This window comes from Phodopus roborovskii, unplaced genomic scaffold, assembly GCF_943737965.1.
Source record: "Phodopus roborovskii unplaced genomic scaffold, PHOROB, whole genome shotgun sequence".
NCBI lineage: Eukaryota > Metazoa > Chordata > Mammalia > Rodentia > Cricetidae > Phodopus > Phodopus roborovskii.
Window position 1 is genome coordinate 1,620,760 of NW_026125281.1, and position 23,786 is coordinate 1,644,545.

Here is a 23,786-nt window from a genome sequence, read left to right on the forward strand (position 1 = left end):
TAATAAAACAGTGTATTATTTGTAAACATTGAAATAAAACAAAGTATACTCTTCCCTTAGTTTAAATGTAATATATTAATAGTAATTTCCATATATATTAAATATCTTTCCAAAATATTTTCAATTGGGTTCTGGTTAAAATAATTACCCATATATATAAATGAAACTAATAATTGTGTGGGGCCTGTTATTAATTTACAAGACATTTCAAATTCTCACTACTCATGTTAGAGTCTTTCAAAGAGTTTATGATGTCTGTTTTGGAAGACAGAGGTGTGAGCCCAAGGATGTAAATTTGTTTTCTCCAAACCCTTCTTCCAAAAGAATTCTTCAAAGAGTGACCTTGAATATATGTGTTAAGAGTAGAGGATTGAATTACATCCTAACCATCTCGAATTTATGCTATTGTTTATGAATACTGAATTTATAACTATATCTAATTATTTTCAGTTCATCGTTCTTTTGTGAATGTTTTGAGTACTGTCTTCTTCCCTTCAAAGAATTTTGTCATAATCCCTCAACTGGCTTATGTAAATATTTTCTACCTAAAAGTTTAAAGTTATATAAACTTTTACATTTTGAAGACCATTGCTTGGGTATCACTGAATAGAAAGGGAGTTGTAAATAATGGAACAGTTTTAGGGAATACACATTTTTTTCTTATTAATTTTCTTATCTTCTCAACCTTGCCATTGTTAAGTCTAGCTTATTATCTATTCGATGGCTCGTCTGAGCATGTGATCTAGTCATATTTTCAGGTAGTTTTCATTCTTTACCTAATTTCTCTGTGTTACCTGTCCTCCACCCTGCACTGTGTGGCTTCTCCCCCCATAGTGACCCTCGAGCCAGGTAAGTTCTCTCCGTTCCCAGTGTTACCAACTGAAATTTTGCCCTGCACTAGCCTTACCAGCCTGAATCATCTCAATTCAGATACCAGAGTGTTGTGGCTTATTTCTTGAAAATAATATAACGCTTCATAATTTGCTTTTGAAGGATTTGTAAAACACCCAGTCATATGGTTGCCTCCATAAACTATTCTGCCATTGCTGTTTTGCTTCTTACCTCTTTGTTTGAATCCTTTTTGTTGATTACCTTTTCCTGAACACAGAGGTGTCCCAAATTCCGTATTTAGATTCATGCTCTGTCTCTCTATCCCATTTTTTACTGTGTCACTAGATGAGAACTTTCCCCCTTTCTATTGCCATTGTTCTTTAGTTGCTTGTTTGTTTTTTACAAAGTCAATGCTGATGAAATTCACTTCCATGCCGTTATGGAACACAGCACTGAAACACACAAATGTCTTAAGGGTTTTTGGCTTCTTCTTGTCAGACTATGGAAGTTCCTTCGATTCCTAGCTTAGTGACCATATTCGTAACATCTTGAAAGGAAATTAAAATTTATTACTTCAGCCATGTAAGGATTTACTGCTTAGATAAATACAGATGTGTTGTTGTTATTTTGCATCCTTGACAGAACTCAGATGAGCATTGCATGAGAAACAAGGTCTCTACTGCAGTGGACACCCAGCCAGGAAGTTCAGGAAGGGCTGAAGCAATTACTCAGGGCTCCAGGTTTCCAAACAACTTTGCATTCTTGTGTGGAATCAAATTCATCAGCACCCAGACTAGCCCTGTCCTCAGCATTTTATGTGGTCTTCAGCAGTAGATCTTTCAAGGAGGAATCTAGCCATGCAACATACTAACAAATACCATGCCAGAGCAATTCATTTCATGGAAGGAGACAGTGCTTTGATTTCATGCTTATTAATGAATCACATGCTGTATATTGCTTAGGGTGGGTAAAGTGTGCTTTCTTAATGAGGAATGCCCATCAGGCTGTGGATAAATATGAGTCTCTGGCAGGGATAATTTGATGTGAGAGTTTTGGCTACTTCAAGCTGCTAGACAGCATGAGGCAGAGCTGGTTGCAGCCTGTGCTGTACTCTATTGCCTGGTGTCTCTGTGTGTGTTCTCATCTCTCACGCAGCAGTGGCCATATGAATGACTGCCTTAAGGACTTCTGTGAGTGGTTACTCTGTTGAGGTAGAAAAACAAAACAAACCAAAAAAAAAAAAAAAAAAAACCCTGACTTCCTGGGAGCAAAAGATATATTTTTCCTGCAGAGGATAATGATTTTAACTTATGCCTGTATGTGCATATATTCAAACAAAAACATCTATCAGAGAAAGCAAATCAAATTTTCTGATTTCTAAATTAATACATAAGGCTGTTAGCAATTATTTCAGATTGAAAGATAACAAAGTCTAGAAGTGTTGTCTCTTCCGCAGCGTCTTGGAGTGTATGAGGCTTTAAAAGGCTCCCAACAGGTCTTAGTGATTGATGATGCTGTCTAAAATCCACCTTCACGTTCAATTTTATTTTTTTTCCGTAGTTTGCCAGAAATTAAATAGTTTAATAACTTCCTCATTGCTCTAGCTTGATATTTATTTCATCTCTTTCCCTGATATATGCAAATACATGTCTCTTTGTTAATCTCTCTCTCTCTCTTTTTTTTTTTTTTTTAACAGACTCTTGTCTGAAGGCTGATACAAAGAAGTCATTAAAATTGATAGCAATATCTACCACTTCAGTGAATAAATTATGCTTTCCATTTCATGGAGGTCCCATTATCTCTGGCCCTGACCCCTTCTTACTTCTCAATGTGAAAGGATCCTGATTTATCTCAAATTCTTGTGCAATCTTCCTTCCATTTTCTACCCTTAATTTTCTTATCGTATTTTTTACCCTTTTAACTTCATTCCTGTCGTCTCAGCGCTGCTCTTTACCTCGTATTTTTGCATGCTGAACATTCTCTTCTTTCTGAGCTTTGATTACTTTTTGGTCTTTCCTCTCTCTCCACATTTGCTTTATTCTAACTAAAACCATATTTATTTTTAGATGATATGCATGGTCCTTGCGGATAATTTAATTCGTCCTTCAGTATAATTCATTTATTCATTCCTTTAGCTTTCTCTCTTCATTTTTCATTCGGTTAGCATGTATGTCTCCACTACAAATTTACTTTTCTTTCTCCTGAAAAAAAAATCACATTTTTTTGCCATCCCTTACCCTACCCCCTGCACTTTTGTGGTATTTCTTTGGTCAATCTAACCTCAAATCCAACTTTATCACTTTGATTATGATCTCAGATTTTTTTTTAATCTGTAATATTATCTTTTGCTACTTAAAAAGACTCTTGAAATTACAACAAAAGCACATTCTCTTGGCCCTTGAAAATGTCTTAAGAGAGCATTATAAGGATAACCGTGTTAAATGCAGGAAAAGCTGTTGGGATCTTGGCTGGAGCTTTCGATTTTGAGCTTGACACACAGAAAACCATTAAATGTTCAGATGATGGTAGCAGCCTCATTGTATTCCCTTTGCTTGGTTTTCTTTGTGCTTTGGCAGTCCCTTGAAGAATTTAGTGCAGGAGGTCATTTAATCTATTGCTCTACGACCTGATAATTCTCAGCCAGGATGCATACTCTTCCACAAGATACCTTCTTCTTTTCGTTTCAGTTTAAGTGGTATTTGGAGTTCTCGGGGCAAATATTTAGGGAGGCTACAGAAGTCACAGTGAAGTGGAAACTTGTAGGGGTAGAAATTAGAGAAATATCGCCTACTGGGCAAGAGGTCATTGGAACCATCGAAGCATTTAACAATTGGGAAACCACAGGTTTCAAAATTAGTTAAAATCGTTTAAGATGGCCTAATGAATTTTAGTGTCTTGGCTTAACATTACAAAAAATATGAATATCATCAGGAACTGCAATAATATATCATGTATATGGCAAGGTGTCAAATCTACTCACACGCATATGATTAGATTCTTTTCTGCAGCTCTAGCAGCCGATTGGCTCATGGCTGATTTTGTCAAATGGATTAACATTGTCAGAAGAAGCAGACTTGATGCTATCAAAAGTTACTGTAAGAACACAAATACTGAGCCATTATGCATTTAAGTAGAATGATAATTTGAAGTGAATCATTTTGAAGCTAGTATTAACAATATTTCTCTCTCAGTCGCTGGGTCGCTAAGTGCCACATGTTTCTAAGAACCAATGATATGACAGATATTTAAAGAGTTAGGGTGTGGATTGAATTGCATGCCACTGTTTTATAGGTGGAATATACTGAACTTAGTAAATATACATCGACCCAACAATGATTCCCCTTGTTTTCAAACAAAATTTCAAAATAGGCCCTGTGGTGATATCTTGCTTATACTCTAACAGATAAAGCTTGCCTGAAGACCAGAGTTGCAGAGCTAGCCACTAGTTAACCATAGAGGTCTGGAGGTCTTTACACACAGACAGGAAATGATATGGCTGGACTTAGAGAGGACTATAAGGAGCTAGCAAGGTAAGAATTAGCTGTGGCTTGCTCTTTTCTCTCTCTCTAGTCTTTCAGCATTTGCACCATACCTGGCTGCAGGATTTTATTATTAAGATCAATTAGAACTCCAGTTACATATTGGGCACCCAACTTTAGGGGCCCAAATTCACACAAAGAAGCCACTTGCCTGTGGCTTTGTAGGCACTGGCACATGCCAGAGCTGCACATAGTACCTTCAGCAGGGGTCCCTGCTTGCCCTGCTAGGGTTTCTTTTCCTTTCTTTTTTCCCAAAGCCTCTGAGTGAGTTTGGGATTTTCCTGTGTAGCCTCTGTAAAATAGTCCAGCTGCCACCCAAATTCCAGGAGCACCTGGGTTCCAAATGCCACAGGACTTAGCCTCCCTCCCCACTTGAGCCAGCCTCTTGCGCCATTGTCAGCAGATTTGGAGAGACAATTGGGAATTCTGAGGGGGGGGATTAGTTCAGAAAAATAGAATTTTTTCCCCATGTTAAAAAAAAGGAAACTCTGTTACAATGGAGGGAGTTAGGTCTCTGTGTGATTATGCCATGGATGGTTTAAAATTGGGACAATTAAAAGAAGGGATCACTGGAATAGGCATATTGTTAATGAACATTTTGATAATCTTTATTGCTGATTCAATAATTCTTGGTTTATCTCCAAAAAAGTAGGTTGACATTAGTGCCAAGATACAGGCTTTAGAAAAACCTATTAAACAGATCATAGAGATACCCAGACCCAGACAGAGGAATTTAATGAACACACAATTTGAATGTTGCATTATAGAGTTAGAGAGGAGAAGCCTAAGGACTTTAACCACCCAACTTTAATTTATCTATTTGCCTTTCAGGAACTGACAAATGAAAGATATTCCCAAAGCTGTGCATAGTAAAATGGACATAGTAAAATGTAGAAGTGTTAATTTTAAGGAAATTCAAGGAAGCAATAGTTTCATATAGTATGCATTCACCTTTTGTGAAGCAGATGTTAAACTCATGGTCAATTTGTAAGGGAGTTATCCCTGAAGCCTGGAAAGACTTGGTTAAAGCAGTTTTGGACCCTGGTCTTCAATTACAATGGTGGACCTGATGGAAATATGAGGCTAAGACCATTGAACAATGAAGTAGGGTTATAGGTATAGAAATCTCCCAAGATCAACTTCTTGGGAATGAGATTATACTTATGTACAAAGGCAACCATGGATTTACGCAGCTCAGCACCTTTGAATGTTTGGGACAGAATTGGAGAAGTAGGAAACAAAATTGAGTCATTTACTAAAGTTATACAGGGCCCAAAAGGAAGCCTTCACAGATTTCTTACAAAGATGGAATTCAGCAGCAAATAAAATAATACCAAATTCAGAAGGTAGACAAAAATAATTGAATCTCTGGCTTTTGAAAATGCCAGAAGGGTAATTAGGCCATTAAAGGAAAGATCAGCACTCTTGCAGAAATGGATCCAAAACACAATCAATATTGAATCACATGACCGTGATGATACATGGATAGGAGAGGTGATTTCAAGAGTCAAGCATTTCAATTGAGGCAAATATAGTCACTTATATAGTGATTGTAGGCAAGGCATTATTGGAAACAATCTTTTTTCTAAATGGAATTCAAACAGAGCATCCCTCCCTTCTGGATTATACAGAGGATATGGCAAAAGAAGGCATTGGGCCAAAGAATGTGTATTTTGGTAGCAAAGAGTTATCTTGACCATCCCTTGTTGGCCTACATTCCTTGTTCTCAGACTTTCACTTTCTCTGTTGTGAAAGGTTATTGCTTAACCGATATAGTTTTGTCTGTCAACTATTTTAAAGGTAGGACTATTGGTACCTTTGAAAGATCAGCAGCTGTTATGCTCTGTTTCTGTACAACCTGAATGATCAGTAACTGTTCTTTATAGTTCTTCTAATTTTTTCTCAGAAATTTATGTTAATTTATAGTTTATTTCTGAGAATAGAGGAATATTAATCTGAGTATTCCATTGCCTTAACAAATCATGTCCCCACAAGTTCATTGCTATGTTAGCCACATATGGTTTTAAACTTCCTCTGTGCCCTTCTGTACCCATACATTTGTCCCAACTCGTACTGTTTCATCTGACAAAATAATCCAGCCCCTAAAAGATTAAAATTTACCTTCTGAAAAGGCCAATTTGGTTACCAACATTCTGATGAAATTATTGTGACATCTGTACTTGTGTCTACAGGACCTTCAATGACAATGTGACTTATTCTCACTTTTATTTTTAGGTTATTTATTTATTTATTTATTTATAGAAGTGTGCCAAAATATTTTCTTTGTGGTTTCTCCTGAATTGTTCAATATTCTATAGCTACTCCATTATCCCCAGCAGTATGGTTTCTTAAAACAGGCATTAGTTTCTTTAATTGCTCTGTGGAGGAGTTTCCTCCATGGTTACAAGAAATGACTATAAACTGAATTTGTCAATGGGGCCTTTGAAAGTGAAGGTCTTAGAACAGCTGGTACAGGAGCAGCTATAAATGCTCAGCATATTGATTAATCAACCAGCCCTTGGAATTCTCCTGCATTCGTTATTACAAAGAAATCTGGAAAATGGAGAATGGTAGCAGATTTAAGAGCTGTTACAAAGGTGATTCAGCCAATGGGTTCTCTACAGTCTGGAATTCCTTTGCCTTCTTTATTACCTAAAAGATGGCCTCTTATAGTTATTGATCTAAAAAGCCGTTTTTCCCCCCACTATTCCTTTACAAGAAAAAAACAGAGGAAAATCTGTCTTCACAGTGCCTACTTAAATAATTGTCAACCTGTTAGGAGATATCAATTAAAGGTTCTCCTACGGGGAATATTAAATAGCCCTACCCTCTGCCAATATTTTGTTTGAAGAAGTAAAGAAAATTTTACCTTGTTGGGGATTACAAATTGCTCCTGAAAAAATACCAAGGGTGCCTTTCTACTAATTATTTAGGAAATAAGGAAGATCTACAGAAAATTAGACCTCAGAAAGTACAAATTAGGAGGGCCAGATTGCTATCAGTTACTTCCAAAGATTGTTAGGAAATATTTCATATCTAAAACCCACAATTGGAATAGGAAAACATAAGCTGAGTAAACTGTTACAAAGCTTAGGCAGTGATAAGAACTTAAATAGTCCAACAGAATCACCAGCTGAAAGAAAATTGCCTTTGTTGGTAAGGAAATTACAGGACGCACGTGTGGACCATTTGGATCCAGAGCTTGATTGCTTTTTGATTATTTCACTCTCTAAGTATTCTCCTACAGGGATATTAATGCCAAGCAAATATATTACCTTGGAATAGATTTTTCTTAACCAGGTAAAGAGATTAAAAATTTAAAAATTTATGTGGAAAGGTCTGAGTTGATTATAAAAGAAAAATTTAGATTTTGTCAACTAGCATAAATAAACTTAGCAGAAATTGTAACACCTTTTGCAAATGATGGAATTGACAAATTATGGGCTGAAGTAAACCTTGGCAGAGAGCTTGCAGTAATCTTTTTGGATAGATTGAGAACAAATATCCCAAAATCAAGAGAGAGCAATTCATAAAGAGAATTAACTGTATCCTTCCTTGCATTGTATGGGGAAAATATCTGGAGTGCTTCTTCTATACTGATGCAAATAAATCAGGAAAGCCAGGTTACACATCAGGAAATTTAAGTAAAGTGGCTCAAAGCCCTTATGACTCTGTCCAAAAGTCAGAATTACATGCTATTCTTATGGTATTAATGGGTTTTATGGAACGTCTCAAAAATTGTTACTGAGTCACAATATGCAGAAAGAGTTGTTTAGCATATTAAACTGCTGAATTTATACCAGATGACACAGAATTTATTTCACTATTATTTATTCAGTTATGCTTCATAGTCAGGAATATATTCCAATCCCATACAGGTCTCCCAAGTCTTCTGGCACAAGATAATAATGATATGAATCAACTGTTGATAGAAAATGTACCGGAGGCCTCAGAATTTCATAAAACAAAACATGTCAATAGCAAAATTTTGAAAAGACAGATTTTCCCACCACTTGGCAACAAACTAAGGGAAGTGTTCTACATGCTCTTTATGCAGCCAAACTCCACTATGAGCAAGAAGCAACCCGAAGGGCATTCAAAGAAATAAAATCTGGCAGATGGATATGTATCATTTTGCAGAATTTGGAAAATTAACATGTGTACACCACACCATTGATACCTATTCAGGATTTCAATGGGCAAGGGCAACTGAGTTCTGAGGATGCTGATCCTGTAATCACACATTTATTAGAAGTTACAGCCAGTGTAACTTCTTTTTTATGATAACTTTTTATTTAAATTTGAAACAAGCTTGTTTTACATGTCAATCCCAGTTCCTTTAACCTCCCTTCCCCACCTGTCCCCACCACCTATCCCCCCAGCCCATCCCCTTCCTGCTCCCCAGGGAGGGTGAGGCCTTCCATGGGGAGTCTTCAAAGTCTGTCATATCATTTGGAGCTGGGCCTAGGCCCTCCCCCATGTGTCTAGGCTGAGAGAGTATCCCTCTATGTGGAATGGGCTCCCAAAGTCCTTTCGTATACTATGGATATATACTGATCCTTTACTAGAGGCTCCATAGACTGTGGCCTCCTAACTAACATTCACATTCAAGGGGTCTGGGTTGGTCCTATGCTGGTTTCCCAGCTATTAGACTGGGGTCCATGAGCTCCCCCTTGTTCAGGTCAGCTGTCTCTGTGGGTTTCTCCTGCCTGGGTTTGACAGCTTTGCTCATCACTCCTCCCGGTCTGCATCAGGATCCAGGAGTTTGGCTCAGTGTTTAGCTGTGGGTGTCTGCTTCTGCTTCCATCAGCTACTAGATGAAGGCTCTAGGATGGCATATAAGGTAGTCATCAATCTCATTATAGGCAAAAGGTATTCAAGGTAGCCTCTCCAATATTGGTTAGATTGGATGTTAGCCTTCTATCAGATGTATATTTGGTAAAAATCTTTTCCTATTCTGTAGACTGCCACTTCATCTTAACGGTAGCATCTTTACCTTACAAATGCTTCTCAAAATCATAAGATCCCATTCATTACTTGTTGATATTAGTACTTGTGTGAGCTTATGAGTTCAATGCTATTTCCAGCTTTCTTTTCTATGATGTTCACTTTATCTGTTTTTATGTTGAGGCCATTTGGAGTTGAGTTTTGTTCAGGGTGATGAATATGGATTTGTTTGAATCCTACATGCAGACAACCAGCTTGATCAGCACTTTGTTGAAGATACTATCTTTTTTCAGTATATTTCTGACTTCCTTATCAAGAATCCAGTGTCCATACATTGGTGGATTTTTATTTGTGTCTTCAGTTTGATTTCATTGATGAATTTATCTGTTTTTGTATGATACCTTACTAAAACACTACAGGACAACTTAAAATTAGGAATTATGAGCTGTCTGGAAGTTCTTTTGTTATTAACTATTGCACTAGCTCTTCTGGGTCTTTTGTATTTCTGAGGGAATTTGGGAATTGTCCTTTCAAGATCTCTGAGGAATTGTGATGTAATGTTTTTTGCAGGGTGGGGAGGATTGCATTGAACCTGCATGTTGCTTTTGGTAGGATGGCCATCCTACTATTTTAATCCTACCTATTAACCTGGAAGATCTTCACATATCCTGATATCTTCTTCAGTTTCTTTCTTCAATGACTTGAAGAGTTTTTCACAGAAGTCTTTCACTTGCTTTGTTAGAGTACCCTAGATATTTTATATTAATTGAGGCTATTGTAAAAGTTGTTTTTTCCCTGATTTCTTTTTCAGACTATATATAGTACTGCCTTTATAATGTAGAGGTATGAACCCCAGTATCCTTAATCTCTTAAGGACTTTTATCATAAAGTGGTGCTAGATTTTGTCAAAGGCCTTTTCTTCTAATGAGATGGTCATGTGGTTTTTGTCTTTAAGTTTGTGTACATGGTAGATTACATTTATTAATTTAAGTATATTGAATTATCCCTGCACCTCTGGGTTGAAGCATACTTCATAATGGTACATGACTGTTTTGATGTCTGGCCTATTCACCTTGCTAGATTTACTTGTATTGTTAATTTAGTTTATCTGAATGTTAATGGTGAGAACCAATTTCTTTTGGGTTTGTTGACAATTTTGTTATTTAGTAGAACACTGACCTGTCCTTCAGCTCCTACAAATCAAATCCCTAGTCTCATTCCCAGCTCTGCATCAGAATACTTCCTGCAGCCTCCTTTTCCCCTGCCCCCCATTTCCAATGGCTCCTGCAGATCTGTCCCTGCTAATCTCCCTTCCTCCACTCAGGCTTTATCACAGCCCTGAACTCCAGCAGGCACTCCCTGGGAACCTATAGGCCAGGAAATTAAATAGGTTAACTGCAGATCTTAAACTCCCCCTTTTGCCCAGGTCCAATGGTTCAGTCTTGCACTCAGGGCCCAAACATTGTGCTCATAAATACATATTTTTTTTTATCAGTTTAGCTTAGTCTGTATTGTTTCTTCACTATGTATCTGTGGGAATCTCATTTAATCCCCACATTCTCAGTTTGTCCAGATAGCCAGATAATGGTATTTACTTGGAGAATTGTCATGAGACTCAACTGGAATTATGCTTAATTATGTTTAGATATAAATCACAGAGTATACTTGCTGAAACATAATAGATGAAAAATAGCTTATAGAATTCTGTCACATTGTCCTTATCATCTTACCTAAAACCATTGTAGGGACTTCTTTCCTTCACAAAACCTCCACCATATTTTCAATCACACTCTGAGCTTCAGATTATCATTTACCTAAAAAGGCTCCCTGTATCATATTACTCCTCTAGTTGGCCTTCTGCTAAATGAGATGTTAACAACTTAGCCTAGCTCATTATTTTTCTTCTCTAGCCTCCTATTCATATATATGCAGTAGGCAGCGGACCTGTTGGTTATTCAGGGCACATATGGACATACTCTGTCCTTCCACGTTACACAATGTAGCTTACTGACATTTGTTTGTTCCTGTGTTGATTTCCTCCTTTTTATCCCCTTAGCCCTAAATACAAGGACTTACGTTTCCCTTATTCTCCTAGCAAGCGATGTCTGAATAAAGCTGGACAATAGTAGGTCATTGATAGAAAAGCAGAGGACAGAGGACTGGGGCAGTATGAAAATTTGGGAAGTCTTTCTCTTTTTATTTTTTGTCTCATAGGCAAAATCTAGATTTCAGATGTGATGAAAGTTGCTGGGCCAGGTAGTTTATACTTCTTTTCTGGCATTAGAGACTGTTGGTGTTCTGTATATAATGGGTTTTGCCCAAGCTAACTCTTTTGTTCTCTAATCTTGGCATGGACAGATTTCTTCTGTCTGGGTTGCTTATCTGGGACCTGAGACCATGTATACTCATCCATCTTCCTTCACGATATTTTATTATGCTTAAGAACTGAGAGTATTTTCTGTCCTTTTACTACATCATAGATACAAAGATGACAGTGATTAAGATTTAAATATTAGCTTTATGATGCTGGAAAAGCTAGTCATTTGAGTCACAGTTTCTTCACTAATAATATAATTGTGTATTTTGATAATTAAAAAGGATCATTCATGGAAATATGCACATGATTCATGGTATATTTTAGTTAATACTTGAATTTTTTCCCCTCACTAAAAATGCTATGAATCCTTTAGCTATATACAGGGTAAAATATGGGAATTATAATGCAAGGAAATTAAGAAAACCTTAAGATGGTTTCCTTCTGTGGGCATATTATTATTTATTTAATATTGAGAAATTGTGTCTGAATTAGGATCTTTGTGATTTTTAGTTGTAAGAAATTATTAGGATCACCAAGAAACTTTTAAGTAACAAATGTCATTTTCTAAGTAATTGTGGATATTTTTATTCTAAGATGATACTATGTGGCTTAGCATACAGTTAATATGGATGAACCAGGAGCAAAGGAATCCCAAGAGTCCTTCGGGAGACAAGTAAGAGGAAGGGTAAGGGATTTATTGGATAAACATTAAGGTCAAGGGATTAGAATAAGGAATCAGAAAGAATTTTCCAATTACTGAGGATTTTTTCTTTCTGCCCCTGATCTCACCCAAGAACTATAGCAATCTGTGACTGTTTTCCTACCCATAGAGTCCAATAAGTTGGGCATCAGACACGTATTCTCTTCGTCGACAAAAACTTGTCATCAACTTGTCCAGAAACACCTATCTGGATTCCAAATAATTTGCCTAATTCTTTGGCCAGAATCATGGCTAAATTAATGAGAATTAAAGGGACACATTTACCATAAGTATTGACACGTACAGTGTTTTAGGTGATGCCAACCTAGTCCTGATTGAGCTTGTACGATGAAGGAAAAGAAGGAGTTCTTTTTACTTAAATCAATGAAGAAGATTACAATTGAATTCACATTGAAACCAGGGATTAAAACATGGGTAAAGGTCAGCTTCAAGAAAACTGTATAAGAATAGATCCACTGGAGTGAAGAGAAAAAACAAAAAAACAAAAAACAAAACTGAGCCAGAACCCAGGAAAGAACCACTTTTTGGTTCTCAACATCAGGTAGGGTCTGGAGCTGGTAATACCTAGTGAAATGAACAGAGCTATACATGTAAGTATGCAATTGTGGCCAGGGTGCTTTAAAACTTTATGTTAAAAGAGAATTCTCTTTTTTCAGAAATCCAAATAAGGATATTCTATTATATGATTCTATCTCTGTTTTAGAAGGGTGAATCTTTTGGGTCTTTGAAAGTGTATTGGGATGAGGACATACTAAAGATAGATGAAGAAAAAAAAATGAGACAGGCAAGATAAGGTATTTTGGGTGAATGGATCAAGTCAATGCTAGCAAGAGCAGAAAGCATAGATAAGCTTGGAACCCACTTAAGAAACTGGGTCTACAAGTCCTAGAAACTAATGAGTGTGCTATAGCCCCAAAATATGCAGAAAATACCAATGTTTCAGAAATTAACTAAAAAAAATAGTAGCAATGAACAGATATATACAAGAGTAATTATACATTTTTATAGATGGCAAGATATTAGCTATAATTACAAATATATGTAGGCAGTCATATATATATATATATATATGTACATATATATGTATATGGTTTATGCAGTTGTATTTATAAGGAAGGCTGAAATTGTGTCAGAGCCCTATAATTATGACACTTTTTAATATTTTACTTCAATTCCTTTGTCTATCTGTGTGTGACACTTAACATTCATATAGGACACAATCGCATTGTAGTCTTGGGAAATATTCCCCTGGCCCATTTATTGAAACACAATGAGCTCTGATGTCAAATTGCAACCCTTTCATCTTACCTTCCTTTATAAATATGTACCTGAACACCTGGTTTGTGTTGTTTTTAATAATTGCTACATAAGAGTTTTTCTAAGAATACACAATGGCCCCCAAATCTGTTGGGAGACCATTTGTTTTCTCTATTCTAATCCTATTGGCAATTTCCATTAGATTACACAATGCCCATATTAAAAAAGCATACAAGCAAAAATGTAAACAAACAACAACAAAAAATGAAGACCCATTCTTTCTCAAAATTCCATTTTTTCATAAGTTTTAAATATGCCCTATCTCTCTCTCATTTACTGGACTCAAACTCATATCAGTTATCAATTCTGCCTCTTATATTTCACGTCTTTTCCCCTGCTGACTTGATGTCCATTTTTCATTCAACTCTTCAGAATTTTTTGTGTACGTCATACTCCCCGGATCATATTCATGACACGAAATATGTTCATGACAACTTCTGCCAAAACAAACTATCTTTGGCATAAATAACTTTCTGAAGTAGAGAATAAAAAAATTCTCTATATAAAACAATTTTCAAATGAAAGTGAAATGGGTAAAGGCCAGGGAGACTAACCCTCAGTTCTCATGCACATGTTGAAGTGAATCAAGCAGTACCTAGAAAAGCAGGAAGTAAGATTGTGGTTACAGGCTATGAATCAGGAGAATGGGGAGCGTGAGCCCAGCAACAAGACAGAACAGCATTTGGATGGGATGACCAACTGCTCATTTCCCATTTAGCAGGAGGGTAAGGGGGTGTGGGGTCATAGTTTATCTGATAGTGTCTGTGCACCGTGAGTATACAATACACACAGATTCCAAGAGAAGGGTTCAGACTCCGTGAGACTGAGGTTACACAGGGTTGAGTGTTGTCGCTAATTTAATGTGGCTATCTGCGAAGAGCAGCCAGTGTTCTTAACCACTGACCCATCTGTCCAGTCCCAAAGTACAGTTTTATATCAAATAAATATCAAGTTGAAAATCCAATGGGAATTTCCACAGCTTTTATCCCGAGTGACACCTCTAGCTTTAGAGAGGTTAATTGGGTGAGATTTATTTGGGCATTACTTTTTATTTACAATACACACACACACACACACACGCACGTATATCATATTTTAAATATTTTAAAACAATCAATTTCCAAGGTTATATTAAATCAAAAAATCTCTAGAACATTTTTACTCCCTCACAGTCAGAGAACTCTGAACCTATTAATATCTATGCATGGCCCTCTAGATGCTTTGCCAACACAAAGAAAACCCTTCATACCTACATATTCAGGGTGCTGTTTTACATCTTCAGGCCTTTGGAGAATGCATATTCTTGTCTTACTGGAGAAAGAGCTGCTTATCCCTTTTAAAATTATTTTAGATGACACCCTTCACAAAGAACTTGTTTTCCATACTTAAATCCAACTTTCCAAATAGTAAAATCTCTAGTTTATAATCACAAGCTTCTCATTCTTACGTATTGTATCTCTGACAACCATTTAAATTGCAATTGTAATAAGAGAAAATTACCCATAGACACAACTCCTCCCCATGCTTTTTCTCTTGGTAAATGTGAATCTCTACGTTCATTAGTTTTTTGTGGGTGTTTTCTTTTGTTTCACTGATAATACTAAATCAAAACCCACAGCATTGCATGTAGTGCATATTTTTGTTCCATAACACATTGCTCAGAGCTAATTTGTATCTAATACTGAGCCATTAAATAAAGGAGCATTTCTTCACTCGTGAGAAAACTATGAAACTATTATCAAGAAATTGATCCCAAGGGGGAATGAACAAGAACAGAGTGTAATGATGCATTTCTGAAAAAAAAAAAAAAAGCCATAATGGAACCCATTATTCCATATGCTAACTTAAGAAATACAAAAGAAAATTTGCAACAGAAACAAAGAAATTATTTTTCCAAACTTTTACCTTTATTTTTGTCTTTCCAAGGAAATAAAAACATGACGAATTGTGCTAGGTGAATGAGGCTCCTTCTTACCCTTTTCTCCAACCCACAGGTTACATACACAGTACACATTTAAAGACAAATACACAATGAAGAAACACACCACTCAGAGGCAAACCCACTCTACAGGTGACAGTCTCCCCGAAAATGCCATCAGAACCACAATGCTTTAAGTTTTGTCCCGAGTACGCAGAAAGAAACAGTGTGACACAGAAGGGAACCAAAATGAGCCCCCATCATGCTAAACATTCCAATTGTAAAACCAGAGTGGATGGGAAGAAACGGAAAGCTATTCCTTGAAGCTGCCTCCACATGGGACAAATGATTCTCATGGCTGAAGGAGATTTAACTGTCCCCAAACAGCAATCTCACTCTCATACAGGAAATGAAAATAAAAGCAAGCAAGCAGTCAGTCAGAGGCAGTCACCGCTTTCTGGGGACAGCCACTGGAGACCTCAGGAAATGCAGAGCTCTGCAGGATCCGTGCAATTATAAAAACATCTGAATGGGAATGCTTGAAAATGATCTTTAACTCTAGTGGGATGGATGTTGAAATGACTTTTTTGAACTTTTCTCATTTTTCTTAGGTTTCTTTTTTTTCCTGACTCTCTAAGGTAAATTATGACATAAATGTTTCATGCTCTGCCTCCTGTGCTGGATTTTGGGGCTTATCATAATTTTATTTTGTATATGTTGAGAGGTTTTAATAAATTATGTCAACCCAAAATACAGTGGGAATCATTGTTGCCTATATGAAGTGACAGCCTACAGACTCAAGCTGTTATTATTGGAAATTCCATTGAATTTAGAATTTCAGCACCATACTTCCCTCCATGACTCAGCTACTTATGTTTCTTACTTGTTCTGTAATTACAGATAAAATTCGTCATGTGCAGGTACTATAGTAGTTAGGAAAATAAAAATAGGAAAGCCACTGGCCCTGGAGCAGTTGACTGAACCTGTTTATTAATTCTCTTCCTCTTATGTATTTGGTTTAATTGCATATGCCACTTATTAAGTATGGCAACATAGTAACAGGTGAAACTCCTCAAGTTTTTCTTTCTGAATTTCTAAGACATGTATGCACCAGCTTAAGTTCTGGGCTGCTAATTCTGTAGCTTCTTTTGCCAAAGTCATAAGAGGCCACAAAATAGGTCAGCATGTAAGTTCTTAATTATTGTTCTCACGAAGCAGTTTGCTATTGAGAAGGCAGTATTAGTAACAGTCAGATGCAGGGGCATGCATGTGATTGTAGGTTTAGTGCCTAAAGCAGGCAAAACGTAACATACCACCGTAATTACTGTAGATTGATCAGCAAACCATTTTCAACCTCTGTTCACAGTTTCGATACAGCATATTTTCCATTCAAATAAAAAATCTTATGAATTATTTCAAATAAAAAAGACTTTGGAGGTATAATAAACATATATTTTTAAGATTACATTATCAAGGAGTCATATATGATCAACAAAGGTCAAATATGATGCAGGAGTTAATGATAAGCTAATTACAAGTATCTGGGATTCCACTATAGGGCAGAAACAGATCCCCTGAATGTGGGCTTTAGTTAGGAGGCCTGGGCAGTTTATGAGACCTCTGGTAGTGGATCAACATTTATCCCTAGTATACAAATGGACTTTGGGAGTCCATTCCACACAGAGGGATACTCTCTTAGCCCAGATACATGGGGGAGGGCCTAGGCTCTGCCTCAAATGATGTGACAGACTTTGATGATCCCCCATGGAAGGCCTCACCCTCTCTGAGGAGCAGAAAAGGGATAAGATGCGGGGTCAGTGAGGGGAAATGGAGGAGGGGAGGGAGAGGGAACTGGGATTGATATGTAAAATAAGATTGTTTCACGTTTAAATAAAAAAAAATGTATCTGTTAAAATGTAGAGTTCACTATTGTTGACAGATTTTTTAATATTTTAAGTTATTGACACTTATTAGCAATGGGTACAGTGATTTCCTTTAAACTCCATGCAAACAAACAGTTGAAATTCAACTCAAACTTCCGTATTGCAATTAGAAGACAAAGTGCTCATAATGTAATATTCACAACCATTAAAAATCAAGAGAAGCCATTCTACATTCCAGATACCCTTCTAGATGCCTCACATGGGTACCTGTGAGTGCCTTCACAATTCCCCCGGGGAGACAAACATTATTAACATTTTCTGTTTTGCAGATGACGAATATCAAAGACTGAATGACTTAGCTGAATTAGTGATATAACGGAAACACAGAGCAAACTGGATGTTAGTTGAATCGCTGGTTTTTGCCAACTAAGAACTGTGGAATAGCTATTTAAGCCAAGCAAAAAATATTTATTATCGGTATTATTCCACATTAAAAATAATTGTTTTGACATCTTTGTTTAATCCTTTTTAGGTAGATTTTCGAATATTGCAAGGATACTTGGATGAAAATATTCATATGTGTGTGTGTGTGTGTGTGAATATATATATATATATATATATATATATATATATATATATATATATTCCATTTGAGTATGTTTTAAAAATACATTCACCCTCCCTGTTGAGTGGGGGGGAATGGGATGGAAGGGGGGCTCAGGGCACATGGGTGGGAGGAAGGGAGAGGGAACTGGGATCAATATGTAAAATAAGGAAAATAATATATAGATTATATATATATATTAAAATACATAATTTACCAAAAATTAGACCTAAGGCCAAACCAAAGTATTTATATACACCATATATTCATTTTAGATCAGTGTTGTTTATAAAATCCAAGTAGGTGATTTCTCTTGAGAGCACGACTGGTCTCTAATCTTTCTCCATCTCTCCTTGCCCTGGGCACATTGCCTTGAACACATTGCCCTCCTGCCAGAGTTTCCAAACATTCACTTTCTCCAAGTACCTGACTTCATCAGGGGTGTTTATCTCCTTCTCCACTGGGAAAACTTAAGTACCAGACATCTAAGGTCACCAATTTCTCACAAGTTTTTAAGTGGCTTACTCTTCCCGTATCTATTCTATATGCCAAGACCACCCACTCTACACTTTACCCAAGATTTTATTTAACAACTTTCACTGCTAAGAAAGTTTGAGTTGTTACCAAAACCCACGAAGGAAGGCGATTATTTCCAGATTTTACTTACTGAACTGAAATTGAAAAGTGGCTAAGAGACCTGTTGAAATGATGCGGTGAGCCAGGCCTAGAGGTTGGATTAAAAACCAAAGATTTTCTCAGTCCAAAAACTTTCCCCCTTCATCTTCCCATCAGCTTAGTTGAAGTCCCGGGTTCTCGCTGCTTCTGCCTTTGTTCACAACAAACACATGGTGTGGTTAGATCATGGCAGTTGAATGATATACAGTTGCTCAAGGTATATAACTAGCTCACCTCTTAACTTTGTTAATCATCATCATTTCAAAGGAAGTAGATATGAAACTAATACTATACTTACAAGTATACGTAATTCATAATATTAGAAAGACTTTGGATACTTGAGCTTTATATTATTAAATGATTTCAAGTTTCTAAGAGTTCCAAGCACAGTGAAAAGAATTAGTTTTTAACAAAAATCTCCCCATTGTGTGATATGTGTGTTTTCGTTCTTGACTATTATTCAATATGGTTTGTGCCCATCCAAAAGTCGGTGTTCAAATTCAGTGGCACTGGGACTATTGAAGTGTGTGAAAATGTCATTCATGTGGTGTTTATAGAGGAGGCTTTGAGATGTAAGTTTAGTGTAGTGAGATATTCACTTTGTCTGCTTCTGTGGCACTGACCACGCCCATTGGGGGGTGGAGCCAGGGGGAAGTGACCTGTGGAAGGAGGTCTGAGGAGGAGACAGGAAAGCTCTCTTGCTGGCGGGAAGGTGGAGAGGAGAAGGTGGAGAGGAGAGCATCCGGTGGAACCTGCTGGTGTTATCTGTCCAGGTTGTAAGTTATTTCTCCCTGAATAAACATCTGTTTGGCCTATATGTTTATCCTGATCCTTATTAAACCGCGATAGTTTAGGACACCATACAGTCACTAGTGGAATCATGAAGATTTAGTCCTGATGATCGATTCTTAGTTACTATAAAGAGAGAAACTTTCTTCTATCAAGTGGTATCTTTATGCTGTCTTGGGACCATGCCACTGAGATTATCACCAGCAGCATCTTCAGGACCTTTGGCCAGAACTGGGCTCTAAAATAAAGTAACAATTTAGGTTATATTTTTTTATTAGAACCTAAGTATTTTCTCAGTAATACCTCTGTATTGTAACTAAATATGTAAATAAATATGTAATTAGGCTCATAAGTGAAGTGTCCTTTAAAACATTTTAGGAACTTGCATTCTTTACCAAAAATCTTAGGAGAATTCTGAAATTGTTTTCATGCTTTATTTTCACAAATACTGGTTTTTGCTAGAAACATGCTCTGGCCAAAAAAAAAAAAAAAAAAAATAGTTTATTGACTTAAATTGAGACAGACTTAAGGGTTGCTAAGATACTTTCATACTACCTTTTGTAATTACTGAACTGGATGGACAGGACAGGTTGAAATGAATGCAAACACATTAAAATGGATGTTGTTTTCGAAGATATTCAAGCATTCTAGCAACTTCATAGACAGCATATTCTAGGATTATCCTTGTTAGTTAAGGATCATCTACTCCTTGTTAGTATACTCACTTAGTCTAGAAGTAGACTTCATTAAAGCCAGTGCCTTAAGGATCAGGGCCATGTGTGTGTGTGGATGCTAATCAGGTAAATAGAACTGCTGCCTAGCCTGGTTTTCTGAGTTTCACCCTCAGGACCAAATGGTTAAAGGACAGAACCAGCTACCACATATTGTCCTGTGACCTTTGCCTGTGTACTATAGCAAACGCATACCCACATGCATACCAAATCAATAAACACATATTTTTAAAATTAATTAATTAAAAAAACAATCAAGACCATTAAACACATATTTTTAAAATTAATTAATTAAAAAACAATCAAGACCATTAAATAGCTTGTGGTGACTTTAGGAGCCATGTTTGAATTTATTGATGGACCGAATGCTGTTTGTGGGGGAGGGGGGAGGGTTGACTGCTTCTGACGTGCTGAATTTCCATGGTTGTGGTGGTCTGCTTCATCTGCTCTATTCACTATTCAGGTGTTAGCCACTTTGCAAAGAGGTACCTCAGCCTTCATAGAGTGATGTGAAATCACTATGTAGTAAGCCTTCAGTCACCTCTTTGGGGAGCATGTATGCATCTCTGTGCTTGTAGAGGCTGGAGGTCATTGCTGTATGTCTTCCTCAATGTTTCTCTACATTATGCTTGAGAAAAAGTCTCTCACTGAGTCCGAATCTCACTGATTCATAGAGAGTGATCTGACAGAACCCACAAAGGTGCACACCTGTTTTCCTCCTCCAATTGTGGGATTGTAGCAACTGTCTGAATCCACAGGCTTTCTTTGGGACTTGACCCCAAACCTTTCTGACTGACAGGCCAGCTCCTTTTATTTTAAATAAACATTCCTCTAACACAATCCTGAATATTATAAGTAAGACCTATAGCCACATTGAAAGTTCTCAAACTGAGATTCATTTACCTTTCAATATCATAAAGCATGAGTGGCAGTGTTTTAGAACATGTGGAATGGAATATTCTAGCTCCAAGCAATACCATCCAAATATGTAAAATATGACTGCTTACCAAACACATAAGATGTGCAGTTTGCTGGGGTCTAGAATTATGACACGAGAAAGACTTATTTTCCTTTTTAAATAAACAAACAATCAGAGAATAAATAACCAAACCTCATTTTGAAGCCACTGTAAAAGAAATGATAAAAAAAAATGCATGGCAAGAATTGTACAGTTACTATGTATATACAGGCTTAAAAGTTTAGAGATTATTTTTCTAAGGAAGCAGAGCAATAATATAAGATAATACAAATTTTAATTTCTCAAATATAACACTTAATCTTAATATTATTGTAATAAATATTTAAATGTATACGTGTGTGTGTGTGTGTGTGTATGTAAATACTGAAATACATTAAGAGAGCCAAGAAAATTCCACAAAAGTATAGATAGAGTTGGAAAGGGTTAAAGGAAAACTCCCTTTGACATAGTTTAAAATACATTGCAGGCCTGGAAAAAATGCTGCAGCAGTTAAGCACATGATGTCCTTTCAAAAGATCTGAACTCAGTTTCTAGCACACACACACACACACACACACACACACACACACACACACACACTCACTAAATAAAATGTTCAATATTAAGTGAAGTACAACTTTCTTAATTTTGTGTTTATTGATATTTATTTAATGTGAATTGAAAGGAAATATTAGAAGGGACGGATACTGGTGAGTTTTATCAGCTTGACACAAACTTGATCCATTTGGGAAGAACTTCAAATAAGAAATTGCCTCCATGGGACTGAACTGTAGGCAAGTCTATCGGAGCATTTTTTAGGTTAATGGTTAATGTGCACAGAGCCATTCCTGGGCAAGTGGTCTCGATCTGCAAGCAATCAGGCTAAGCAAGCCATGGTGGGTGTGGGGAGTTGGGGAGGGAGTGGCCTTAAGTCTGTAAGTAGCATTCTTCCAATGGCTCAGCTTTACTTCCTTCTTTGAGTTTCTAAGCTGACTCTTATAAATGAAGGACTGTGATCTTTAAGATAAACAGATAAAGCCTTTACCCAGAGTTACTTTTCATTGTAATATTTACTACATTGCTAGAAAAGACAGCAGGACTGTGTTATCTTCATGCCTTTATTCATATGTTCAGAGAAATATTTTACAAATGAATTTTGGCAAAGGAATCAAGAGAATATATTCCTTTACTAACTATATAAGATGTTCTTGAGTTCTTTTATTCCAAGAAAGAATAAAGCTACAGTAATTGTAGAATTTATAAAGTGAATTACAAAGCTTATATAAAACATACAAAAGAACAGTCAAAATGTTTTGAAAGAGAACAATTAATTTCTGTTATTGCTTAACTTTAAGGCTTCCCTCAATAATGAAGGTATGATAATGAAAACAAAGTATAATGGCATGGGCACAGTCATTGAAAACACATATGACATCCAGAAATTGACTCACATTTACAGAGTCAACTAATTTTATTTGAGCAATATTACAAAAATATTTAATAGAAAATTCACTGTTTTTAACCAATTTAATGCTATGTCTTAAAAATAGCTTCCCATTTTATATAAATATACTTTTGCTATGAATTCTTTCCATCTAATGCGTTCTGATCAGTTTTTTCTTTCACAACTCCTTCCAGATTGTCTCCACCTCCTTGCCTCTCCAACTTAGACATAAGACCAAAAACACAAAGGTAAAAGGGGAACCAGAAAACATTTACAGATAAATATTATTGAAACACAGCATACTAAGCATTAGCTCTAACAGTGGTTTGAAGAAAATACAGAGTTTTAAACGACACTGTCAGTAGAAGTATAAAGCTCTCAGTGGAACAGACCCATGTTAAAAATTTACTCAACTTGAAAGCATTAATAAGTAGCTGGGGGAAAAGCCCTTGTCTATACCTCTGAGGAGTGATTTAGATTAGATTAATTTCTGTACTTTTCTGTGATGGATTATTGAGATTGGATCAGTTGAGGTGAGAAGACTTATTTCAGTTTTGGGGAGGCACCATCCCATTGGATGTGACTCTTGAGTGAATAAATAGAAGTGAGAAAGGGAGCTGATCATTTGCGTTAATTTCTATCTGCTCCTTGACTGTGGGTAATATTACAAACTACCTCCAACCTGCTACCATAACTTGACTACTGTGAGGAAATATATACCCAAATTGTGAGCTAAAATCAATCTACCAGCCTGTAAGTTGCTTTGGTCAGATAACTTGGACAATTTGTACCAGGAGTAGGATTGCTACGGTTATAATATGACCATTTGATTCGAAGGCCATTCTGTCAGGAACTATTCATAATACAATGTAGCATTTCCTGTGGATATATCCCTCCCACATCCTGAGACTGAATTAGAAAATAAGGGATTAATTTCTCTGGTGGAGGAAATTTTAAGACAGCATAGTGTTTAGGCTATGGGTTGGCTAATGCTTACTGTTGTTTATCAGATCTATAACGAGACAGCAAAAGTATGTGAAGGGACATTTACATTCATCACATCCTATTTCTTGATTGCAGACACAATGGACAGGCCGGCTCAAGTACTAGCC